The sequence below is a fragment of the Callithrix jacchus genome, chromosome 12, assembly GCF_049354715.1.
Source record: "Callithrix jacchus isolate 240 chromosome 12, calJac240_pri, whole genome shotgun sequence".
In the NCBI taxonomy this organism is placed as follows: Eukaryota; Metazoa; Chordata; class Mammalia; order Primates; family Cebidae; genus Callithrix; species Callithrix jacchus.
The window spans coordinates 103,599,899-103,623,474 of record NC_133513.1 but is presented as its reverse complement, the minus strand read 5'-3'; the positions used below and the strand labels follow the sequence as shown (position 1 = coordinate 103,623,474).

The window sequence follows — 23,576 nt, the reverse complement described above, 5'->3', positions numbered from 1 at the left end:
CAAAGAAATCTTGAAAAAGAAGAACATAAATAAATAAATAAATTTAAAAAATAGCTAGGGCTTCTGATAAAAAAGAAGAAAAGAACAAAGTTGGGGAATGTATAGTTTCTGATTTCAAAACTAACTACAAAGCTACAGTAATCAAAACAGTGTGGTACTGGCATGAGGACAGACATATCGGGCAGTAAAATACAATACAGAACCGAGAAAAAAAATCTTCACATATATGATCATTTGATTTTCAACAGGTGTATCAAGGCCATTCAGTAGGGAAAGCACAGTCTTTAAAATGGTGCTGGGAAAACTGGGTATCCACATGCAAAATAAAGAAGTTGGACCCTTACTTACACAATATTCAAAAAGGAATCAAAGACCAGAACTTAAGACTATAAACTATAGTTTACACTATAAAACTCTTAGAAGAAAACATACAGGGAATGCTTCATAACGTTGGATTTGGCAATGACTCCTTGGGTATGACACAAAAGACACAATGAATAAAAGAAAAAAGAGATAAATTGAAATTCATCAAAATTAAAAACTTTCATGCAACAAGGGACACTATCAAGAGAGTAAAAAGACAACACAGAGTAGAAGAAACTATAAGCAACTCATATGCCTGATAAGGGGTTACGTTCTGAATACATAAAGAAATTCTACAACTCAACAACAATAAAAAATTCAATTCAAAAATAGGCAAAGGACTTGAACAGATACTTCTCTAAAGAAGATATACAAGTGTCCGATAAGCACCAGAAAAGATGCCCAACCTCATTAGTCATTAGAGAAATGCAAATCAAAACTACAATGAGATACCATTTCACACCTACTAGGATGCCATAATAAAAACGAAATAACAAGTGTGTTTGAGAATGTAGAGATACTGGAATCCTCTTTCATTGCTGGTGGGAACATAAAATGGTTCAGCCATTGTGGGAAACAGTTTGGCAGTTCTTCAAAAAGCTAAACACAGAATTGCCATATTTTCTTAGGCAATTCAGGATGCTATAATAAATTGCTACTGACCAGGTGGCTTGAACACGCACACTTACTTCTCACAGTTCTGAAGTCTGGGAAGTCTAAGATCAGGGCACTGGCAGATCTGGTGTCTGGTGAAAGTACTCCTCCTAGCTTGGGACTATCTTCTCCTACTATCCTCACATGTTGTGGATAGAGAGCATGAGCAAGCTCTTTCGTGCCTCTTCTCAGAAGGATACTAAGCCCATTCAAGAGGTCTCCATGGCCCCCAAAGACCTCATTCCTAATACCATCACATGGGAGGTTAGCATCTCAACATATGAATTTTGAGGGGACCCAAACATTCAGTCCATAAGACTTATGTTCTTATGGCAATTCTGTTCGTAGGTGTATACCCAAAAGAATCGACTCAGGTCTTTCAAGCCTAGCAAGGACTCAAATATTAGTACACCAACATTCATGGAAGCATTATTCACAATAGCCAAAAGGTGGAAACAATGCTCCTGGCCATCAACAGATGAATGGATAAATAAAATGTGATATATACAAATATTGTACATACAAAGTGCATTTTACTCAGCCATGAAAAGGAATACTATTTTGATATATGCTACAGTATGAATGAACCTTTTACATGATGCTAAGTAAAATAAGCCAGACAAAAAGGACAAATATTATATGGTTTACTTACATGAGATACCTAAAACAGGTGAGTTCAAAGAGACAGAAATTAGCCTAGAGGTTAGCAGGAGCTGGGGGAAGAGAGACATGGAGAGTTTTGTTTAATGGGTACAGAGTTTCTGTTTGGGTGATGAAAAGTTCAGGAAATAGTGTGGGTGGTTAAATAACTTCGTGAACATATTTAATGTCAGTGAATTCTACATTTTTTTTTTTGAGACAGTGTCTCGTTCTATTGTACAAGCTGGAATGCAGTGCCATGATCACAGCTCACTGCAACCTCAAATTCCTGGGCTCAAGCGATCCTCCTGCCTCAGCCTCTTGAGTAGCTGAAACTACAGGCACATACCACCACGCCCAGTTAATTTTAAATTTTTTAACAGAGGAGGGCTCACTATGTTGCCCAGGCTGGTCTCAAACTCCCATCCTCAAGTGATTATCAAGCCTCAGCTTCCCAAAGTGCTGGGATTACAGGCATGAGCCACCATGACTAGCCAAATTACACAATTAAAACTAGTTAGGTTTTATAACTATGTAACCACAGTTTAAAATGGCCATAGTTGTTTATTTTAAATCACTTTTCCAGGGTTTTAATATAACTGATATCATTCCATATATTGGTCTGAAGGCCCTATCTCAGCATTGTTTTATTCCCATTTTCTGGAAGCACTTAAAATTAAGAAATCTCTTTTATTAGTGACACAAATTGACAATCAGATGAAAAGCCCACCTATATATATGCAATTGAGAATCTTCCCTGGCTTCTACCTCTCTGATTTTGTCACAGCTTCTTGATAAGAATACCAAGAAATAAAAACACTGCTACTTTTTTTTTTACGGAGACAGAGTCTCGCTCTGCCGCCCAGGCTAGAGTGCAATGGTGTGATCTCAGCTCACTGCAGCCTCCACCTCCCGAGTTCAAGCGATTCTCCTGCCTCAGCGTCCTGAGTAGCTGGGACTACAGGTGTGTGCTACCACGCCTGGCTAATTTTTTGTATTTTTAGTAGAGACAGGGTTTTATCATGTTGGCCAGGATGGTCTTGATCTCCTGATCTCGTGATCCACTTGCCTTGGCCTCCCAAAGTGCTGGGATTATAGGCATGAGCCACCACACCCAGCTCCAAGGCTTTATACTCTATGTCCCTTGTCCATAAATGCACAAAATGCCATCACCAACAGGAGGGACTTTACACTGTGGGGCTAGAAGCAATGGACACAAGGCATTCCATGGAATTTCCCAACAAACAAACTCCCTAGATTTTTAAAAGACCCAAACTACCAGCACAGAACAACTCTGTGGATTTCCACCGAAGATATAAAATAGTTATACATGATGGAACTGTGAAACACTGATTAAACTGTTACTTGATATTTTCTCCCAACAAAAGCAAGCACCTGCCCCTGAACTCCAGCCAACTGAGCTGAGAGGGTAGGCAGGCCCATGGATTTCCAACCTTCTCTGAGCTCTTAGTCTGGTTGATTTTCCTTCATAGCACTTGTTAAGTGACACTATATTGTCTGTGCATGTGTTTACTTGCTAGGTCTGTCTCCTAGAAGCTAAGCTCCATGAGGGCAGGTTTTGTCTTTCACTCACCCCTTTCTCCCCAGGTCTTCAGCAAAGCCTGACCCATGGGAGGCCTCCATCAGCATGTGCTGAAGCAAGGGAGTGCGAGAGTTGTGTCAGTTGGAGGATCTACTGGTCTTGATTCTATCAATTTCAATATCCTGGTTATGATATCAGGAGATAGTTTTCAAGATGTTGTCATTGGGGGAAACTTGATGAAGAGTACGCAGGGCCCCTCGGTATGATTTTCTACAACAGCATGTGAATCTAGAATTATTTCAAAATACAAAATTTAATTTTTAAAAACTTTAAAATATATGCAAACAAACAAAAAGTGCCTAAAAGCCATTCTATAAAATACCTATTATTTTTCAAAGCTGTAAAGGAGATTTAAAAAGAAAAAAGGAAGACTAAGAAGAAATGATAACTAAATGCCATGTTGGACCCTGAGTAGGATTATAAAGCAGAAAAAGGACACCGGTGGCAAAACTGAAGAAATCTGAATAATGTCTATAGTTTGTTACTAGTACTGCACCAACATTAATCGTGTCATTAACATTAGGGGAAGTTAGGGAAATTCTCTGTACTTGATTTGCAGCTTTTAAAAATTATTGCAAAGTAACAGTGTTTTTTTAAAAATGCAGGATTGGGAGAAGGATGGATGTCTGATAATGCACCAAGCAGTTAACTAGAACTATACCTGCTTTACATATCAGATTTAAAAAATCATAAAAATCTAAACAGTAAAAATGTTGAGACATCAACGCATCAACAATTACATTGTGGCATGAATCCAAAATCCTTGGGGCCAAATTTGGTAAAATTTAGAATATTTTTTATTCAAGAAACAAGTATGATGTATGCACTAGACATTGAACCCAGCAGGATCCAGGCTAGAACCATATCATTAAACACATGAACATTTATTGAGCGAAATGCATAAATAGTCACACTACGTGAGATACACATAAAGACTGCAAACACTCGCTCACCCTATCAAGGCAAATTTTGTTGCCAAATACTTCTCCTCAAAACTTTAAGAAAAACCTTTTTGTTTTCAGAGCTATTTGGATTTCAAAATTGCAGATAGGGAATTGTGGACTGGATTATTAGGATTCCAGATGAATAAAATTTGATTTTTAATTTGTTAGATCACCAAATTTCTGAAAATTATCGCCTCAGTATTTCTCTCTCTCTTTTTTTTTTTTTTTTTTTTTTTTTGAGACAGAGTTTCACTCTTGTTACCCAGACTGGAGTGCAATGGCACTATCTCGGCTCACCGTAACCTCTGCCTGCCTTCTGGGTTCAGGCAATTCTCCTGCCTCAGCCTCCCGAGTAGCTGGGATTGCAGGCACACACCACCATGCCCAGCTAATTTTTGTATTTTTAGTAGAGACAGGGTTTCACCTTGTTGACCAGGATGGTCTCGATCTCTTGACCTCGTGATCCACCCGCCTCGGCCTCCCACAGTGCTGGGATTACAGGCGTGAGCCACTGCGCCCGGCCATCTCTCTCCTTGTTCACATCCAGGAGTAGCATTCATGACCCAGAGGAAGGACTAGGGGGACTTCTAGGATGTGATGTTTCATTTCTTAATCTAGGGGCTGGTTAGAAGGGTAAACATTCAATGAGCTATGTGCTTGCAATCTGTGTGCCTTTTGTTATATGTATGTTAATGGTGATGCAACATTTTTTAAAAAGCAGCAATGACACAATTTAAAGTCACAAAATGTTAACATGGTAAGAAGTCTTCCTTCATTCTAGATATGTAATCACATCCCCAGTATTTCAGAGGTGGGCGATGGCCAAGTGACTTGCCTAAGGGCACACAGCAATGCAGTGGGAGAGCAGAGACTTCAGCTCAACTCCTGGTCTGTTATGCAAAATCATGAGATTTCTGTTTCAAACATTTGTTCTATAATATGTGTTACTAATTAAGTGGGAAACCTTGTAATACCATCAGATTGGAGTTAATACCCAAACTTTTTTTGCTCGTTTAGATTTACTTTTTCCCATGAAATTACAGAACTGATGTCTGGATCAGATGTCTACATTTAATTGGGTGTAACTATGCTTCTCTCTAATAATGCATAAAACCATCAACGACCATAAATACAATTTAAGTGTTTTGTCACATCATCCAACTTAATCATTCAGCTATAAATATATCATGGATTATTTAAATCACTTGATTGGACTCATTACTTTAAAAATGTTAACCTTCTAGCTAGCCATGACATTTTAAGGATGGAAAGGAAAACACAGTTTGTGCCTCTTTTACTGACATGCTTTTAATATCTTACTACTTTTCTAGACATTTTACCATATGACTCGGCTTTTCATTGTGTTTAATTTGTATTATTTCTTTTCATAGTTTACAATCTTGCCATAGGCAGCTGAACTGGGACAATACTAGAAAAGCACTGAGTTTACACAAAAAACACAGTTTCTTTCTTTCTTTTATTTTTTTTAAATTTTTTTATTTTTTTGAGGCAGTCTCCCTCTGTCACCCAGGCTGTAGGCTGGATTGCAGTGGCGCAATCTCGGCTCACTGCAACCTCCACCTCCCGGGTTCAAGCTATTCCCTTACCTCAGCCTCCAGAGTAGCTGGGACTACAGGCATGCACTACCATGCCTGGCTAAATGTTTTTTGTAATTTTAGTAGAGACGGGATTTCACCGTGTTAGTCAGGCTGGTCTCGAACTCCTGATCTCAAATGATCAACTTGCCTCAGCCTCCCAAAGTGCTAGGATTACAGGCATGAGCCACCGCACTTGGCCTAATACTATAAAAATAAATGATGGGTAAAAATGCCTACAGGTAGAACTTTTCGAATGCCAGGCATCTGTAAAAATCTCTCTTAAACTGTAATTTCCATTTATATTTTATTTATTATTTTTTTTTTTAGAGGCAGCATCTGGGCTGGATACAGTGGTGCGATCCTAGCTCACTGCAGCCTTCAAACTCCTAGGCTCAAGCAATCTTCCCGTCTGAGCCTCCCAAGTAGTTAGTACTATAGGTATGCGCTGCCATGTATAATTTCCATTTTTAAAAATCACATTAAAATCAGAGGGCTTTTCATTGGGCTTCAGACTGAACTCTTGGCACTGAAGTGCTAAATTGTGTGGGGGTGTGGTGGGGGAAGGAGTCTCATACTTCCATCAGATTCTCAAAGGAAGCCATTACCTTAACTAAGGGGAAGACTCATTAATCGTTAGTCACTAGCTTCTATAAACAAATAGTAACAATAAATAAAGAGTAAGGAAAGTAACATCTGGGAGTGAGATCCCAAGTTTCTCTCACAGCTTTTACAGGATATTGAAAGAGCCATGAGGACACTATCATGCAGCGCTGTGTCTTGGGCCCTCACAAGAGCCCTGTGAAGCAGGAATGGACTTGGCTCCATTTTGCAGATGAGGAAAGTGATGCCCGTGAGATTAAAGAACCTGCCAAAGCTCCACAGCTATTCAACATGGATGCAAGATGCTGAGAATACATATGGCATTTAAACTGATCCCCATCCGAGCTATACACTTAGCCTTATGTTAAATACCTATGAGGAGGTAAAGGGTCTCTTAAAAGTTCTTCCATCACGTCAGCCTGCATCACTGTGCTTTTAAAACAAAGAGCCTGCATTACACACAAGCATTATAGAAATGCAATTTTCAGTGTGTTTGTTTCAATTTACATTTCACAAAGCATACCAAAAAAAGTCCTTCCCTGATCTTATTTGTCATGTTAGCCCCATCTCACCTCCATACCCTCCTGCCCAAGGCTACCTCAAATCCAACCTTAGCCATTCCCTTTTTAGGCATTAAAAATACCAATAGCAAATACCAATGGGAGAACTCCCTCTGTGCCTTCCAAAGTGAAGTGGGGCATCTTTTCCTGCCCCCACTCCCAGAAGTCTCCCCGCTTCTTCCTCTCTTAGTATGGACTACTAGGGACTTGCTAACCAAAATAGCAAAGAAAAATACATTCCATCGTCTCCTTCCTATCTAGGTGTTTAAATGCCAGAGCTATCTTCCAGATACCCCATGACCATTCTGAACACAGGCACAGCTGTCAGCAGAGGAAGAGAAAACAAGAAAGTCCCTGCGAGTCTGACCTGACAGAAGACAGCTTTGTCACCAGTCTCCAAGTCGAAAATAGATCACCCACCACTCAGAAGGGCACAGGGCACTTTTCCACTCTTATCTCAGAGGCCTCCGGGAGTTACATGAAACGCGCCGAGCACTTATGGAATAAAATGTGCAATCAGTGATACGCTTTCAAAATAACTTATTTTTGACAGGCCCGCCAAGGACAAGATGACAAGGAATGCGTAAGGTCGCGTGTGAAAGTGCTGATCCTCTGCGGTGACCACAAACCTCAGAAAGGACAGCAAAGGTCCCTACGGCCAACAGCTGGGTCATTCGCCTCATTTTACAAATGCACAAACCTGCTCTCTAGCGCAATTCAGCCAGATCGCTCTCCTTGTGCTAAAGATTTCGCAAACAGATTCACTTCTCAAGATGTTAGGATCCATCGCAGTCATCCAGCTGTTTCATCAGCCGTTCTCTTTACTTGTCTCCTTCCATTTTGTGTGTGCGTGGTGGCAGGGCAGGGGCAGGGGTGTGCTCCTAAGCTTCAAGAAGTCTACATCTGACTCATGCATGAGACTTCATCAGGCCGCATCCCAGTTAGTGTAATAAACACATGGTGACAAAGTCTAAGATTATCTATTGCAATTTTTTTTAAGTATTAATCCACTTTTCATCCAATGCTACAATGAAGCAAGATGAACAAGTTAAGTAGAAACAGCATGCCTGACTTTTGTGTGCAATTTCTAATTAGGAGTGGGAACCGGCCTGAAATTCTACAGTGTTTTGTAGCATATACTTCTTTGGGGGTTAAAAAGGACAAAAATTAGACTGTAGTTTATGAAGCTTTGAATTCTATACCAAGACAAATCAGAAACTCCTCAAATTATGTTTTTGTTGTTTTTTGTGTTGTTTTATTTTGGTTTTGTTCTAAGAATATATTGGGCAAATGACTTTTTTTTTTTTTTTGAGACAGAGTCTTGCTCTGTCACCCAGACTGGAGTGCCATGGCACAATCTCAGCTCACTGCAACCTCTGCCTCCTAGGTTAAAGCAATTCTCCTGCCTCAGCCTTCCGAGTAGCTGGGACTATAGGTGTGTACTACCACACCCAGCTAATTTTTGTATTTTTAGTAGAGAAAGGGGTTTCCCCATGCTGGCCAGGCTGGTCTCAAGCTGACCTCAGGCAATCAATCTATTTGCCTCAGGATCCCAAAGTGCTGGGATTACAGGCATGAGCCACTGCACCGGTCCCAAATGACAATTCTTGTCTGTCAATGTTTTCCTTGACACTGTAGAAAAATTATTTCCATGACTTTCTTTAAAAGCTGAGTGAATTTACTCATCTCCCCCTAAAATATAATTAACTAAGAATCTTTCAAAGTGAGGCAGACAACTCTGTTCTTAGTCACAGGATATAACTTGATTTTTCTTTTTCTTCCATTATCTTCCACCAAAGAGCTGTAAGTATCTGAAATCATCAAAAAAGCCAAAAAAAAAAAAAAAAACAACATAAGAGCCACACTCACCAATCATTCCACTAATCTTCCATATGGTTACCTTAAGAATAATTTCAACTGTAAAGAGAAACAGAAGTTTCTCCTATTTTAGAAAACTGACTCAACATATACATTTTGTTTTTTAAAACAGGTCAAATAGCTTTTGAAAGGTGAACTGGAAGTCTTGATTGGCTCTCTAATTGAGGCAAAATCATTTAAACTGACATTTTAATTTAATCTCAAAATGAGCATACAAAAGCTACAAAACTCATTTCGCTTTAACCCTTCACCAAAGCAAGGTTTTTAACTCTTAAATAAAATTTCCCCGACAAATAACAGAATGAAAAGGAAGCTCTTAAGGAACAAGAGGAGAGGGGGAGCTAATGACGGGAACCACACTCACAACGCAAACCTGACCTGGCATTTATAAGGAAATACGACCAAGCTGCTCTTGCACACAAAATTAATGAGAGCCAGTCACCAGCTCCAATCGCCCTAATGTGGACACTCCTGCTGTCTTACTGTAACTCAAGCAGCTGTGTTGCAGACTGAAATTGCAAATCTGACCAGTGCTCTGAGCCAAAAACTAAAACTGCCTTCTGTCATTAACAAGTTCATGAAATTCAGACCTAGTAGGTCTCAGGGCACTGGATGCCCACAAAGTTGTCATTTAAATAAAGCTGACTATGAAATCCAGAAGATAGTCAAGAACTCGATGAGAACAAAAAAGTCCAAAAGGCGCGACACTTAGCCACGACTTTTGGACTTTTTTGCGCTCATCTAATTCTTGATCACAAGAATTAGGCACAATCAAAAATCGTGATTCCTGACACAATCAAAAATTGTGATCATCATAACCCAAGAAGTAAAAGAAATATCTGGGCCGGGCACAGTGGCTCACGCCTGTAATCCCAGCACTTTGGGAGGCCGAGGCGGGTGGATCACGAGGTCAAGAGATTGAGACCATCCTGGTCAACATGGTGAAACCCCGTCTCTACTAAAAATACAAAAACATTAGTTGGGCATGGTGGCGCGTGCCTGTAATCCCAGTTACTCAGGAGGCTGAGGCAGGAGAATTACCTGAACCCAGGAGGCGGAGGTTGCGGTGAGCCAAGATCGGGCCATTGCACTCCAGTCTGGGTAACAAGAGCGAAACTCCGTCTTAAAAAAAAAAAGAAATATCTGACTCCATACTGACATCAATAATTAATAAATAAATGAGAAAGAAGGAACAGCTCTTCCTTACAGAAGAATTCCAAAAATAAATGGAGAAGGAATGAGTGAAACGGAAAATCACTGATGGAATATAGCAATGATAACTATTGTAGGCAAGCCAAAAGTAGCAGGTGAAAGTTTGAAAAGAAACAGGATATTTGCATAATCCTACATTAGTTCCCCTGAAATATTCTTAATTACAAAGAAAAAAATAGCAACTTTCAACCTTACAGTTACCCCCACCTTAAGCCAGCAATTACATGATGCCCGGAGGAGAACACATCCCCTCTTTGGGATTCTTCTTTCAACATGAATCTCAGACACGTCAGGCAAATGCAAATCCAGGAATCTTTCACAACAGGAATTGGCAAGTTACAGCTCAAGGACCAAATCTGAACCTTTGCCCATTTCCATAAATGAAGTCAGACCGAGACACAGTCACACTCATTTATTTACATATTGTCTAAGGCTGATCTGTGCCACAACAGTGAAGGTGAGTAGTTGCAACAGAGAACATGTACCCTGCAAAGCCAAAACTATTTACTTTCTGGCCCTAGATAGAAAAAGGTTGGCTGGATCTGTGTTCTACAAATTAAGTGACCAATACTCTTCAAAAATGTCAAGATCATGAAAGATAAGTAAAGACTGAGGTATTGTCACACTCTGGAGGAGGCTATGGAGAAATGACAATGAATGCTAGGTGGCATCCTGGATTGCAGCCTGAAATAGAAAAAACACATTAGTGAAGGCCAGGTGGGGTGGCTCACACCTATAATCCCAGCACTTTGGGAGGCCAAGGCGGGTGGATTACCTGAGGTTGGGAGTTCGAGACCAGCCTGGCCAGCATGGTGAAACCCTGTCGCTACTAAAAATACAAAAAAATGAGCCTGGCATGATGGTGGGCACCTGTAATCCCAGCTACTCAGGAGGCTGAGGCAGGAGAATCGTTTGAACCTAGGAGGCTTGGAATTATTTTTAATTCCAAGGTTTTGGAATTAAAACCTCGGTTGCAGTGAGCCGAGATCATGCCATTGCACTCCAGCCTGAGCAACAAGAGTGAAACTGTCTCAAAAATAAAAATAAAAAAGTTAAGAAGACATTAGTTAAAAGACTGATGAAATCTGAAAAATGTCTGTAGTGTAGTTAGTAATATTGTATCAATATTCTTCTCTTAGTTTCGATAAATGTATGGTTTATCCAAGATGTGAATGCTACGTGCACCTGGGTAGAAAACATACAGGAACTCTCTGCACTGTTTTTGCAAATGTTCTGTAGGTCTAAAATCATTTCAAAATAGAAAGTTAAACAATAATTGTGATGAACTCCTCAGCCCGACCGGAGGCTGACGGGGAGCAGCAGCAGCTGCCATCTCTAGGCCAGCCTCAGCCTAGAGACACACATAACGTGTGTCCTTATGGGGCTTAAAAGCAACTGTAAAAATAATTCCAAGGTCACTGACATTTCAAGCCAGAGCCCTGAAGGCAGAGAAGATTAGCAGAGATCATGCCTCAACCAACACTGCTTTTAAAAATACCTTACAGTTTAGGGATCCCTGTGCTTAAAAAAGTACTCAACAAGAAGATGAAATTAGACATCTAAATCTCCCCCGTGCCATTTCTCAAAGCTTAAATGACCCAAAAAGATAGGTGGATGTGAAGATTTTCTCGGAAATGTCAGCAGGAGGAGGTTTGGTGCAGACCCCACTACGGAGGAGACATGGTCTAACAGCAGGGGGAGACAGTGTGTCCCTGGGATTCAGAGCCAGTTCTGTCACCAGCTCCTCGCACAGCTGTGACAAGGGAGTGAAATGCCTTCTGCAGAGGTGTCTCTCCCTCATTTGCTCAAAGGCTGTCCCTGCATGGTCAGTGAGGAATGTGTGAGAAGGTGCCACAGTTTCTCTTCTATCAAGCAAGTGCCCCCTAGGCAGAAACCATCCATGCAGACTTAAGATTTTTCATTAATGATAACAAATCATGTCTGTAATTACGTAAAAATAGAATAAGAGACAGATTGCAAGAAAAAAGTGGAAAGGAGAGAGAAGCGAAGGGAAATGGGTAGGGAGAGGGGAGCACGTGGGAGAAACGGGAAGGAAATGTGCAGGCGCAGCTCTCCCCAGCAAGGAGCAGCCCAGCAAACGGACCTTTGAGAAGCACCTGTCTTCCTCCAACCTTTCTGGTCGGCCCTGGTCTAGGTACATCAAAGCTGAGGTGAAGGGGAAGGTCCTGCCAAGTCCCACTGTGGAAGGTGGGTCAGAGCCTCCCCCAAGCATGCATCCTCCTGGCTCCGAAGTGACATAGATTGTGTGACGGTACACAGCAGCCCAGGTTGGTCAGTCCCCAAGCTGGCCAAACACTCTTGGCAAATCCTGGCTCACCACTGAACACACGACCCAGCAGCCCAAGGCCATCCGTCATGCCAGCCCAGGAGAGCCGATGAGGCTTGGAGAAGGAGGCTCCTACCTCCTTTTCAGCTGACAGAGCTCCTCTTGCCCCAGCTTTGAGAGAAACAAACCCCTGAGGTGGGGGAAACCAGGCAGTGGCCAGTGCCATCTGGAGAAGAAAGAGGTGTTTTTATGAATGGACCTTTCAGACAGGAAAACAGCCCTGTGGGCCTTCCCCGGCCAGTGCCACCCCTCCCCACTCTGAAAATTCTTTCAATTCCATCTGCTCGGAAGGAGGCAACACACCCAAGAAGCAAACCCACCACCCACTCTCAACTTCAGCTTCTGCCTCCACCAAGAACATTCCAGTGGTTTTGCCAAACAAATTGCTCTCCCCAAGGGCAGCCTGCGTGACAACAGGTGCCCGGCTCCTGGCTCTAATGCCACCACTCACAGTTTCTGGGTTTCATTGGTTTTAATTAGCCTAAATAATTGTTTTTAAAGTCATTTAAAAACGGTGCTGTCCTTCTCTAAAAATATAAGAGCAGGTTAAAAGGGGCAGTGTCAGTCCAGGGATGAAACTGAGATCAAGGTGCCCGCCGACCGTCTCTGGCATGAGATGGCATGAACTGTGAATGACAATCACCAAGTGAATGCCGCTGCAGCCATCTGTGTGCTGGGCCTGTCTGCCTGACTGGGAAGAGTGTCTGCATGTGCCCCAGTCCGTCAGGGCTAATGGAAGGCGGACCTGCCTCCCAGCCCTCAGCCAAGCCCTCTCTCAGGAAACAGCCACGCTGCAGACAGGCCTCCAGCCCATGGCTTTGCCTGCCCAGCCCTTGAGAGAGGATCCAAGGGCTCAAAGGCACTTGCACCAAAACACATTCGATTTTCAAAACAACCCTATGAGGCAGGCACCATAAGTGGGAATCCAAAACATAAGGGCTAAATGATGTGCCTGGCCAAAGAATTGCAATAATAGGAGCTATAATCATTATTAACAAGCAGAGGCCGGGCACGTGGCTCATGCCTCTAATCCCAGTGCTTTGGGAGGCCAAGGCAGGAGGATTGCTTGAGGCCAATAGTTTGAGATCAGCCTGGGCAGGAGAGCAAGACCCTGTCTCTACAAAAAGTAAAAATTAGCTGGGCGTGGTGGCATGTGCCTGTAGTCCTAGCTACTAGGGAGGCCGAGTCAAGAGGATTGCTTGAGCCCAGGAGTTCAAGGATACAGTGAGCTGTGATCGCACCACTGCATCCCAGCTTCAGCAACAGAGCAAGGCTCTATCTCTAAAAAAAAAATCAAAATTTAAAAAAAAAAAAAGAAAAAGGACAATGAGCATTTATTGGGTACTATGTGCCAGATACTATGCTAATCACTTTACAAAGCCTTCATCCTAGTGCCAACCTTGGGAGGAAGAGAGGAGTATTTATAAATAAGAAGCAGAGGCTCCATTTCATAGATTCAAGCCTGAGGCTCAAGGAGGCCAAGTTTCCTGCCCAGCTCTCCATGGCTCCTCAGCAGAGTATTCTGGATTTGAACCCAGAACCTGCATGTTAAACTGTTAAACCACAGCAGAGCCTCCTTATCTCCAAATGTGGGTTGCAGCAGAACATGAATCTATCCGTGCTCCAGGCCTGAATGAGCATAAACCAAGTCATTCCAAGAGTCTCCGAATCGCCGAGCTTTAACAGTCAGACTCCTGGAACAGTGCTCCCTCTACTGCATCATATCATGAAAATGTCACATCTTCATCAGATATGAAGTGAATCTCCTCCCAAACATTCTCCTACTGCCCATTGCTTCTGTAATAAAATTTAAACCTAGAAAAAAAGTTTTAAGGTCATCAGGCTCAACTCCTTTATATTCCAGATGTGGAAAGCAAATCTCCAAGTCTCAGGGAGGCCAAGCTCACTGATCAAGGGAGTGGGTGGCAGGATGAACGGTAGACCCCAGACTCTCCTGGCCTTGCACACTCAATGATGCTTTCCAAAACCAAACTGTACCTCACCAGAAAGGAACAATGAGGGAGAAATCACACAATAGGAAGCCTTCCATGGGTGTCCTTAACTCAGGAGATCCTTTCTCAGATGATGCGACGGTAGGCATCCTGCTGCTTTAATCAAAGTGAACCAAATTGTAAGAAGATCATGGTCTCAACATGCTGTGAGCTCAAATATGTCTGGAAACAGAATTCCATTTAGTGACACCCTCGCAGCCACTTAATGGCAAAATAATATATTTAAATACCTTGACACCTAAATCTTTTTGCATAATTACATTTAATCTTTGCTCTTTGGTTAGGTTTTTACAGGAATCTGTTTTGTGTGCATAAACTTTTGAGTACTCCCATAACTCTATTTCCCCACCTTGTCTATAAGAAAGACAAGGTTGAAAGAAATCCTTTCTTTCCCTTAATATTATTTATCTCAGTTTATCTTTTATAGTTACCTATGTTTTGTTTTGTTTTGTTTTGGTTTCTGTTAGTTTTCCTCGCTAGACAGGAGGCTCCATCCATAAGAATCACCTATTCCATTCATCACTTAGGTTCCACCTAAGATAGAACCTAGCACATAATAGGTATTCAGTAAATACTTCTTGCAGTTGAATGAATTAAAAATGAAGTGCCCCAGAGCCTAGACTGGGAAGGAGCAAGCTCTAGAGGGTGCAAACCCCTCTGTCTCAAGTGAAATAATTGGGAAAGCCACTTTACCAGCCTGGTTGATACCATTATTTTCAAAGGGATGTCTATAACATGAAAACAGGTAACATGAGATACATGCCCATCAAACGCACCAACTATTTAAGATCCTCCATTTGAAAATGTACCTATCAGAAATTGTAAAAAGTTAAACAATATATAAGCTCCAGTTTTCCCAAAATATCATTTAGCGCCAAATAGTTCTGTGCTATAGTTTGAATATTTTCCCCTCCAAAACACATGTTGAAATTTTATCCCTTCTTTGGCAGTATTGAGAGATGGTGCCTTTAAGAGGTGACTAGGTCATGAGGGCTCTGGATTAATCCATTCATGGGTTAACATATTCACGGCTAATGGATTAATGGGTTATGATGGGGGTAGGTCTGGTGGCTTTGTAAGAAGAGGCAGAGAGACCTGAGCTGGCATGCTTAGCTTCCTCCGCCATGTGATGTCCTGTGCTACCTCGGGATTCTACAGAGTTCCCACCAGCAAGAAGGCCCTTACCAGATGCAGCCCTTGACCTTGGACTTCTCAGCCCCCATAACTATAATAAATAAATTTTTAAAATAAATTACCCTGCTTTTGGAATTCTGTTAAAGGCAACAGAAGACAGCCAAGACAGTCTGCAAGTATCGATCTGATAGTAGCTTTATTTGAAAATTTTAAAATTCTACAGTGACTCAGATTTTTTAAAAACATTAATATTTTCAAGCTACATATATTTAAACCTCTTTATAGTCTCTTGCATCCCCAAATTTCAAAACCAAGATTGGATTTGAAGTAAAAAAAAAAAATAGCATTTGTTGCTTCCAAAGAAGCCAGGTTGGATTATACCAAGGATACAGGGACAAGAACAAATAGGTTTGTCACAACCAAGGAGACTACAGGTCAGAAAAGGACAAGAAGCTGTTCTTCCTAACTGATAGACCCTTTGTGGGTTTTGAAATTTATGGATGAAGTAATATAAAGAAAAAGTCTATAAGCCCAGAATGTCATGGGGAAGAAAAACTGCATGTGAATGGTTTGAAATGTGCAGGAACATGAGTGTAAGAAGTACTAGTTTTACACTTACTAAGCGTAAAACCAAATTGTAAGAAGATCATGGTCTCAACATGCTGTGAGCTCAAATATGTCTTGAAACAGAATTCCATTTAGTGACACCCTCGTAGCCACTTAATGGCAAAGTAATTTTCCATTGTGATATTGCCCCATAAATTCTGAGAGTGATATATAGAATTAGCATTTCATCCTAGAGCAAAGTTTTTGTTCCACTGGTTTTCTCCCTTTATGCATTTTGTCTAAACATCTCTACCTTAGCTATAGTTGTTTTGTGAATTATTTAACTTTATAGACAATTAAAGACATGACTTTCAAATGTCTATTTTTCTCTCTGTGAGATGCAGGGCACTTATCTGTCAGTGCTAGCAGGAAGTGGGAACCAGCAGAGGGAGGACACTGAGAATTTCAGCATATCCTGATTTCAGCCCCTGGAATGTACAATTGGCACCAGATTTTGTGCCAAATTTCAGTACAATGGCAATGTCCTGGTTTCACCCTCTGGACTTTGGAAGACAAAAGGAAATTCAGTCAGTTCTTGGAGCAAAGCAGAATCACATCTGGAATTTATAGTCCATTCCTGGGATGCTCTAGAAGAAATCCAGTGCCTGCTATTGGTTAGCTAATTATCATTGTAGGTGACCACCAAGTAAACTCCACCTGAATCATGTCTACCTTCAATGGTTCTCATTCTCAGAGACTGGATTATAACCCTAGATACATCTGAGAAATATAAGCCCATAGCAGCTATCATTTCCTGCCCGCCTACTCTCTGCTAGGCATTCTGCTAAGAGATTACACATATTATCACATTTAATGCTCCCAACAACCTGAGGTAAGTATTCTTCTCCTTTTTTCATAAGTGAGCAAATCAACGCTCAGAGAAGTAATTTCCAAGGTCACAGCTAGTAAGTGAAGCTAGCAAAAATGTGAGCCCAGATCTGTCTGACTTGAAAGGCAGGGCTCCCTTAGAACTTGACAGGGGACTATGTTAATTGCAACAGGGGCTCTCAGCTAGCACTAAGAGACAGTATAATACAGTGGTGAAGAACAGACTCTGAAAGCAAGCTGCCTGATTCAGCTCATCTGAATCCCTGCTTGTCCACATACCAGCTGGAAGTTGGTTAACTTCTTTATATCCCAGTTCCTCTGCTATAAAGTGGACGTAACAGTTGTTATCTGTTTCATAAGGTTGTTTGGGGGTTAAATAAGATACTACATGTAAAGTCCTCAGAACCACATTGTAACAACACAAGAAACATCAGCTGCTAATGATGATGATGGTGCTGATGGTGGTTGTGGTGAAGGCCATGATCTCAAGGATAAGCCTCGCTTCTTAACTATGGAGCCTCCTCCCAAACCCAGCCCATCATCCTAACTATTTTTTTGACCATCACAATTCAGTATTAATCTTATTTGCCAAAACGGGCTCCCTTTTCCTTTATTCCCATCCTGCTCTTTCCTGGGTAGAGCAGTAAGTTCACTTCCCCTATCCAAAACTTGCTCATCCACTTCTTCAAGGCTTTTCCAAATCCCACTTCCTCCACGAAGTCTTCCCCAAACACAGATGCCCCATTGTTCTCCTTCCAGACTAATTGCAGTCCACCATGTCAGCATTTAGAGCATCATCAGCAATCAGCAATGTACCGTGGATACAGAAGTGCACCCTGCCTTGGAACATGTATTAGATATTTTGGCTTTGTTTGCCTTATCCTCAGGACTTGGTTGCAAGCTCATTGAGGACAGCGATATACTTCTATGTCCTCCATAAGCAATAATCCAAAGTTAGTGTGTACACACACGCAGACACACAATCACATCAAATAGGCATATCATCTGGTGGGAGAATTCTGAAGTTATTGATTTAAATTATTTGAAATGTCAAGAATGCAGAATGAAATCAAGAGAGTCTAAAAAAATAAAGTCCATTGACAGCCTCAGAAACACCAGATCTTACATGTGATCTCGAAGACTTAAGCAGTGATCAGTCTTAATGCCTGCATTTATTACCAGCTTGTTAATATGCAGGCTTTCTGATGCAATTAAAATTATTTGAATTAAACAGATTCAATACCATTAATCCAGTGAGCTTCAAAGTGATTCAAAAGACTTGGGAGACATTATTTGGGACTTGGGAGAACTTGTGTGGTCATGACCAAAATGTGTAGCTACAGGTTATGTAATTCAAGCCTGCTCATCATCTGGAAATGGGCTTCGAACTGGGAATGATTATGAGAGGATGCCCAGAACTTGTTTAAACTTCAGGACACTGGAATCCTGCTCTAACCTGAAAGTAGAGGGACAAAAGCAGCAGCTTTGGTTTTAAGAGTTTCCTGTTGCAAGCAATGTCCCATGAACAGAAGAGCCAGGTGCAGAATATGTGAACTGATACGGGTACAGGTTTTCTAATGGATTTTACAGAACATAAGAATTGACTATAATTCAGAAATGACTTCCATCCTACAGATATTAAAGCCCAGCCCTTCCTTCCAGCATGTTTGCAGACTGAGTAGCTATAAATGACTTTTACATTTCTTCCCATCCGCCTGACACACAAAGCGATGGAAATGCACCCTTAAAGAGACATCGACTCTCTCCATGCAGCAAAATCAGCAAGAAATTGCAATATAAAAATGCAGGAGGGAGGATTAGAATATCCTCAGGTCTGGCCCTGCCTCAGGAAGATACACCCTCAGAGTGCCAAGGGAAAGCCCCTCTGCTGGTAGACTCATTCTCCCCAAAATGTTTAGGACATGAACCCCAAAAAGCTGTGCTACCCACAGAAAAGTATACTCCATTTTTATGTGACTCAGGCTCATAGATTACCAAGCCATAACAATTTCTGATGGCTCTCTGAGCGTACCAATCTAACACAACCTCTAGAACCACTTCACTCCCTGAAACACAAGTAAACCTCATTTCTCCAGTTTCAGTATAGGCCAATGTCCTCAGAATGTGGAGACTTGGAAATAAGCAGAATATAGATCCAGGTTTCAAATCACACACACAGGCTTCAGCAGCCAGTACCTCCTAAGCTCTCCTCGCCTGTGGCCTCAATGACATTATCTTACGAGGATTCTCATAATTCCTGGTGCTGGTTAGGCTAGCCCGAAATGCACACTTAAGTACAGCTAGCAGGAGTAAACATTTATACAAACTTTTTGGAAAAGCCATTTGGGAATATGCATCAAGAGACTTAAAAACATTCTCACACTCTGCCCTACAATAATGAGGCTATAACCTAATATGGAAAAAAAAGTTTTAGGCAGAAAGATGTTTATGCAGAGTTTTCTAATAAAAATTAAAAACCACCTAAATATCCAAAAGTAGAGTGACTATATGTGGCGCGATAGAATATTATGCAGCCAGTATGTATGTGTGTAAAATAATAACGGGGAAAAAGCAAATTTCAAAGTCCAGCTTCATAGTACAATGAAAAACTAGGAAAAAAATATCTCATGTATGTATAATAAAAGGGCAAAGGAACTATTCCAAATAGCAGCTGATTTTAGATAGTGGACTCAGGTGGAGACTCCCCCCTCCCTCCCTTTCTACTGTTCTATACTAAGTATGCGTTAAGCTTTATTTGAAAAACTGAAGTCCAAGTCCATGGTGCAACCCAGCACTCTGGGGGCACTGGCACTCCAAAAGAAAGACACCTTCCCACTCCAGGAGAAAAGACCATCTCTCCTGCTGCCGCTGGAATCCCCAGGACTGAAACATCTCCCATCTGCGGACAGAAGCATCTTCGGGGGGCGCTGGAGAACCGTACGGGAGCGAGCGCGCAGCTTCTGCGAAGACCCAGGGAGAGCGCCCCCGCGGTGCACCAGCCAGTGGGGAGCTTCGGCCAACGCCGGGCGTTGGGGGACGACAGCAGGCGGGAGAGGTCTCCGCGGAGCAGGGACGCAGGGTCCCGGGTGACACTCGGCGAGGAAGCCTCCCCTTCGACTGGCTCGCTGAGAACTCTTGCGTCTAGCTAGCGTCTAGTTTTCAAACACAGGGGTTGAATTATTCGGAGAGCTCAGCAGAAAGTGGATTAAGGAGGGGAAAGCCTAGCGAGCCAGAAACCGACAAGTGCTGCCACCTCTCCAGCCGCCCGGGGCTGAAGTCTCACCACTGCCCCCACCCGCGGCGCCGGGCATCGCCTCCCTCGTGGCAGAACCTGTCCACGTGGGCGGAGAAACGCAAAGCGCGGCGGGACGGCTCCCTGAAGCCCATCGGGTAACAGCAATGCCAGACATCAAAACCAGGATCCTCTGAGAGCCATCATCGGACTAGAGAGGAAGAAGCGTCCCTAATAGGGCCCTAAAGTATCCACAGGTGTGTCCCTTTGGGGTGAATTTGAAGTCTTCAGAACCAAGTGGCTGATTATCAGCCTCAGAGCCTCGGGTCCCAGGTGATAGTTTGATCATGAGACTCCATTCTAAAGGGATAGCAAATCCTTTAAAAGCCTAAGAAGAATTCCTAAATAACATCGACAATAACACCAGAATGGATCTGCTCTGTAAATTAACATTTTAAAAGATACCTTTTCCAATGAAGAGATTTAAAGGAAGTGTTTCTGCGGGGCGCGGTGGCTGACGCCTGTAATCCCAACACTTTGGGAGGCTGAGGCAGGTGGATCATCTGAGGTATGGAGTTCGAGACCAGCCTGACCAACATGGAGAAACCCCGTCTCAACTAAAAATACAAAAAATTAGACCGATGTGGTGGCACGCACCTATAGTCCCAGCTACTTCGAAGGCTGAGGCAGGAGAATTGCTTGAACCAGAGAGGCAGAGGTTGCAGTGAGCCGAGATTGCACCACTGCACTCCACCCTGGGCGACAAGAGCGAGACTTTGTCTCAAAAAACAAACAAATAAATAAAGGGAGTGTTTCTTGGAAATATGGTTAATAATTACCTTGAGATATATATATCTATAGATAGATATGAACTGTGATTTTACTTTTGTTAAATTTGTTTTTAAAATCTTGAACCGGAAAGATGTGTTTGTTTCACAAGTGCACATTGCATAATACTTTGGTAGACACTGTTCTGAGCAATATACAAATACCTATTCCCAGTAATAAACCTATGAGGTGAGTACTGTGTCACTCCCACTTTAAAGAGGCAGTAACTGAGGCACAGGGAGGTTTAATACCTTGCTGAAGCTCACACAGCTGGGATTCAAAGCCGGGCAGTGTGTGAAGCTGAGATTCAAAGCCAGGCAGAGTGGTTCCGCTTAGTTATTATGAGACCAATATCTTCCTATGTTACTGACTTTTTAAACAGGTACAACTTTATTGTAAAGCAATATGGCTAATATATCAAAAACAATAAAAAAAATTCATACCCTTTGACCTAATAATCCCATTCTGAGAAAATATTCCAAAATGACAGGCATGAAGAAAGCCATTATTACTATAGTACTGATAAGACAGAAAAACTAGAACCATTATTGTCCATCAGTAAGGGAATAATTAGATAACTTTCAGCAACTCAGCTCAGTCAGGATGTATGCATGCATGCCACGTGGTTCTCCAGCGATCCCTGAAGATGCTCCACTGGCGGCTTCTGTTTCCTGATTGGAGATGTTTCTCAGCCTGGGGGTTTCCAGGCAGCCACAGGAGAGATGGTCTTTTCTCTTGGCATGGGAAAGTGACTTTCTTTTGCCGTGCCAATGCCATCAGGAAAGTGACTTTCTTTTGCCGTGCCAATGCCATCATGAAAATTACATTATGAAGATGATGTAACTGCAAGAAAAAATCTTTTTGCCTTATAATGTTAACAGGAAAAATAGAATGTAAAACCACGTGTGATACTTTAAAATACAGGCACATGACCAAAAATAAAAGGAATGAACACAAATTAGAAAGATAACAATCTGACAAAGAGATTACTGTTAATATCTTTTCTTTCAAACATTTCCCTTTATGTTATTACAGTCATGTTCTTAGGCATAAAGTTTGGAGAAAGTGAAGTACATCTCAAAGTATTTATTAGAATAAGCTGTATTTTCTGCGCCAAGAGCATCCCGAAGGAAACCTGTAACAGGGATGGTTCTTCGGTATTTAAATGTTCTCCGAGCGGGGCTCCCCCTTGCCAGGGAAGGAGGATCATGCTGGCAGCTGGAATTAGCACCGCTCTCAGCTGCTGTTAGAGAACTCCAGCTGAGACAAATACTGTAGGGATTCCAGGCCTAGCATCAATCCCCACAAATCATAATGATGGTGAAAGAAGCAGAAGCAAATGCTTGGGCTTTTCACACACAGCAGCTAAAGAAATACAGTCCAGTCATGAGAAATTTAGGTTCAGATCTCACCAACGGGCAGTCTAAGGGTGTGCCACATTCTTCACTTCCTAGATATCTGTGCCAGATATCAACCAGCAGTCCCTGGGAAAGAGCCAAGAGCGATCTAGGTCATTTCTTGAATCCACTCTAAAACTCCAAGCGTGAAATCTTTAGACTCCTTATGAAGTCAAGTTGAAGCAAGGAAAAATCAAGACAAAAATTCTCAAGACAACATGCATTGAAGACACATTCCTGTAAACGTGCAAAGAGAGATGATACCACTTTAATAAACTATAAATATTATTTCACATAAAAATCACCATTTTTAAAAAACACAAGTTTGAAACTAAAAAGTTTCAAAGAGATGAATCATTAGACTCACTAAATAAAGTTGGGTCATGGTAAAAACCCAAGCAAACGTTTCTGAAACAACTAAATAGAGTGAAATTGAATGGTTTCAAAGAAATGGCATCTTATTTTTAATTCAGCAACCCTTTAATCAGGAGTTTGTCAATTCACCAAGTCCTAAGACTTCTCCAAAAGCCAGTAGAGCACTTTTTGGTCATTGTGTGCTTAAGAACTGTGGCAATGAACAACTATTGTCACCCCAATCCCTACGTTTTACAAACCGAACAGATCCAAAAATGTCAGTTTGGCTGGGAAAGCCAGTCCCTTGAAATGTACTACAAGCAGGCCAGATACAGTAGTTCATGCCTGTAATCCCAACACGAGGAGGCCAAGGCTGGAGGATCGCTTGAGCCCAGGAGCTGGCAATCTGAGCAACACAGCAAGACTCTGTCTCCATTTTTTAAAAAGTACTGGAACCAAGTGAAGGTGCAGAGTTTTCAGATTTGAAAGCAATCTTCTGAGCCTAAAAGTGTTGGAATTTAATCCAAAGTTTTGTAGAAAGGCACATTCAATCATGGAAGTGGTTTGTTGAATGGCAGGCAAAAACCCCTGAGAGATTTTTCAGATAGATGGCAGTGGCCTATAAACACATCATACTTCATTTTTATTGCTTTTAACAGAAAATCCAATTAACACATGGAAGGAGCTGGTTGTTTAAATATCATTCCCATTCATCAAAAGAAAGACAACCCTGTCCCCACTACCCCCAACATGCATAGAGACTTGCCACACTCCTTCCCAGTGCTTC

General features: G+C 41.8%; 1 protein-coding gene across 3 annotated transcripts in view; it reads right to left on the bottom strand.

The window, feature by feature from the left end:
* Window positions 1-23,576, bottom strand: part of RBM20 (RNA binding motif protein 20) — a 207,810-nt gene that overhangs the window by 159,092 nt on the left and 25,142 nt on the right. The window lies entirely within an intron of this gene.